The sequence below is a fragment of the Octodon degus genome, unplaced genomic scaffold (assembly GCF_000260255.1).
Source record: "Octodon degus isolate 3935 unplaced genomic scaffold, OctDeg1.0 scaffold00042, whole genome shotgun sequence".
Classification (NCBI taxonomy): Eukaryota; Metazoa; Chordata; class Mammalia; order Rodentia; family Octodontidae; genus Octodon; species Octodon degus.
Window position 1 is genome coordinate 7,475,618 of NW_004524618.1, and position 3,380 is coordinate 7,478,997.

Genomic DNA, 3,380 nt, shown 5'->3' on the forward strand with positions numbered 1-3,380 from the left:
CTTATTTCTACCTATATTATCTAAGCATAAAGTGAATTAAATTTCTTGATTTTGCTGAACACAATTCTTTTTTTTTTTTTTTTTCAGAACCAGGGATTGAACTCAGGCCCTTGTGCTTGCCAGGGAAGCACTTATTCCGCTGAGCTATCTCCCCAGTACCCCCACAAAATGCCAGTTATATGAAATTAATTAGAAAATGCTCTTTGTTTTTGAATTTTCTGTAAGAATTCATGTACATTTGGTTATAGTTCTTTCCTCAGTGACGAATAGTATATTCCACAGAAGCCATCTGTGTCTGGAGGCTTCTTCATGGGTGTGCATTTAGCTATGAATTAATTTTCTATAATAGACATAGATCTAGTGAACTATTCCTTTGAAATTTCTATAATTACTGTAACTTTTGCCTTCCAGGAACTTAACAATTTTACATACATTGTCAGATAGTTTTATAGCCATAATATTTAATCATTATTTTAATATTACATTTCAGTTATCTATAGGGATATTTCTTTTTTTTTTTTTTGACAGACTTTATTCTCTTTATTTTTCTTGTGTAAAATCCCTTTATGCTGTAGCCGCTGGGGCTTGAGTCCTCTGGACAGAGACTCTGGTGTGAGTTTCCACAAGATGGTCGGTGAATTCCTGGTAGGGAGACTCGGTGAACACAGTCTCTTTCCGGAGGTCGGGGGTCAGATAGCTGGAGGTCTTGGAGATGGCATCAGAGGCGGCCGCAGCAAAGTTGCCCAAAGTAACAGTGCAGTCCCTCGCAGAGGTGCAGCATTCATCTATACCAGCCAGCAGCAGCAGCTTCTTGGGCACAAGGACTGAGACAATGCCAGTGCCTCTGGGGCAGGGATCAGACGCACCAACACAGAGCCACAGCAGCCCGTCACCTTCCAAGGAACAGTGTGGGCTTGCCAATCTTGTTTCCCCAGTAGCCTCTCCTCACGGGGACAATGGAGAGCTTGGCCAGGATAATGGCCCCACGAATGGCAGTGGACACTTCCTTGGAACAATTTACACCCAGGCCAACATGACCGTTGTAGTCCCCAGTGGCGACAAATGCCTTGAACCTGGTCCGCCGGCCAGCACGGGTTTGCTTCTGCACGGGCATGATCTTCAGAGCTTCATCCTTGCGGGATGTGCCAGGAGAAAGTCAGTAGTCTTGGACTCCTTGATGGGTAAGGAAGAAAGGTAAATTTCCTCCAGGGACTTGATCTTCATGTCTTTGACCAGCTGGCCCAGCTTGGTGACAGGAATCCACTCTTCGGCCTCACCGCCCCCGCCCCGGCCTCTGCCGCACCCGCGACCTCCAAGCCACTGTCGAGGCCTCCGCGAAGCCCCCCTCCTCCCATGCCGGGACCCCGGGAGCTCTGGCCCCCTCGCTGCGCTGGTGTGGATATCCACCATTTCTTTTTCCCAGAAAAAGAAGCTCATTTGTTTATACTGGAAAATTTCTCTCTTTCTCTTCTTTCATAATTCACTTCATATCCAGTATTTTCAGTTTAGTGGTTTCTTTTTTAGTGGGTAAAAAAGTTCAACGGTACTCATTCTGTTACATATGAAAGAAAAACATATAATGCAACCTTTCATATACATGAAATTTAATAAAAATAAGTCTATACATAATCATACACATAAGTGATTGCTTTCATATACATGAATATATTTGGAACTATGTAAAAGTGGATAAAATGGTACAGTCTTGTAAGCAGTTGACAATATTTGTTTACAAAATTTGAAATAATCAAAGAAATATGATTAATGAAATTATAGGAAATTTAAGCAATGAAAGATGAGCATGATATGATTAATTATTTTATACTAGCAATGAGGAATTAGATTTTGAAATTAAAATATAACATTTACATTTCAGAAAAAAATGAAATAGTTAAGTGTAAATCTAACAAAATATGTGCAGGGTCATTCTGTGGAAAACCACAAAGCTCAGATGAAAGAAAAAAAAAGGTGATCCCAATAAAATGGATATAATAAATTAGAATGGAAAGCTGGGGAGATAGCTCAGTGGAATAATTGCTTGCCTGTTAAGTGCAAGGTCCTGAGTTTGATCCCTGGTACCAAAACTGAAAAAAAAAAAAAAAAAAAAAAACCCTCTTAGGGAAAATGAAGGTAGATGAATCATTGGTAATAAATTAGAATGGAAAAATAGCCCATGATTTTTGCTTACAAGATTTAATTTTGGTGTCAGCTAATCCTAAATTGATGTACAGACTCAATGCTATCCTAATCAAACAGCTAAAATATTATTTCACAGATATTTGTCAACCGATCTTAAAATGGACATGGAAAGAGCAAACGAAGCAAAGCCTGCGCAGCCCAGGCGCTATGAAGTGAGACTTCAAGGCCCGCGTGCACGCAGAGTGACCAAGACGGCGGCGTCAGGAAGAGCAGACGCCGGCGGGAGCCCGCGCGAGCTCAGGTCACCAGGCGCGCTCCGTCCTCGGCAGGGACCAGGTGGCTGCGGAGGACAGCACGCCCGCACCGCGGCTCCTCGCGCGCCTGCTTTCCACGCCAGAACTTGCAGTAACTCAGGGTGCTGGAGAAGACGTGAGGAAAAAGTAGCAAATGTAGTACCTTCCATCAGCCTGCAGGAGCTAAGGGCCACTTTGTTTTGGCAGAATCATTTATTCTGAAATTGTTGCTAATATATCAAGACATTGCACTGTGCGCTGCATATATATTGCTAATATTATCGCAGTGAATCTAAAAAATAAAAGAAAGAAATCGAGGCCATTCTGAAAGATACACAACAGAACAATGTGGAGGGTGACTTGGGAAATGAACAAGAAATAGCACCAACAAAGAAACAAAAATGAAACCAAGAAGATGCTGAGACGTACCAAGCATTTAGGAAAATATAAGTCCTGAAGCAAATACACAAGTTCAGTAAACGGAAAATTTGAAAGAAAAAGCCTAGATAGAATCACTACATATAAAATATAGTCAGGTATGGCAGTGTACGCTGGTAATTTCAGCCCCCGCGAGGCTGAGACAGGAGGATTAGCATGAGTCGCCGGCCAGTCTGGGCAGTGAGATCAAGGTCAGCCTCAACTACGTGGTGAGACACTGTCTCAAAGCCAACAGTCTAAACAGAATACAGGATAAAATGTAATATTATTCCAACCAGTTAGAAGATAGTGGTTGCACACAATGAAATAAGATACCTTAAAAATCTGTACATTTAGTTTTATAAATAATATAGAGAAAAATATAGAAGGACACTAGGAAAAGGAAAACGAATCCAGCATAAGACGATATATATTAAAAGTACAGGTAAACATTTCTGGTTTGATGTCAGGGTGAACAAAGCCGTTTAGTTACCTAATAGTCAAAGCAAAAAGAAAATACGATTATATATA

General features: G+C 41.2%; 1 pseudogene; it reads right to left on the reverse strand.

Annotated features, from left to right (window-relative positions):
- Positions 1-564: 564 nt before the first annotated feature.
- On the reverse strand, positions 565-1,410 carry LOC101581135 (annotated as a pseudogene).
- Between the last annotated feature and the right edge of the window lie 1,970 nt (positions 1,411-3,380).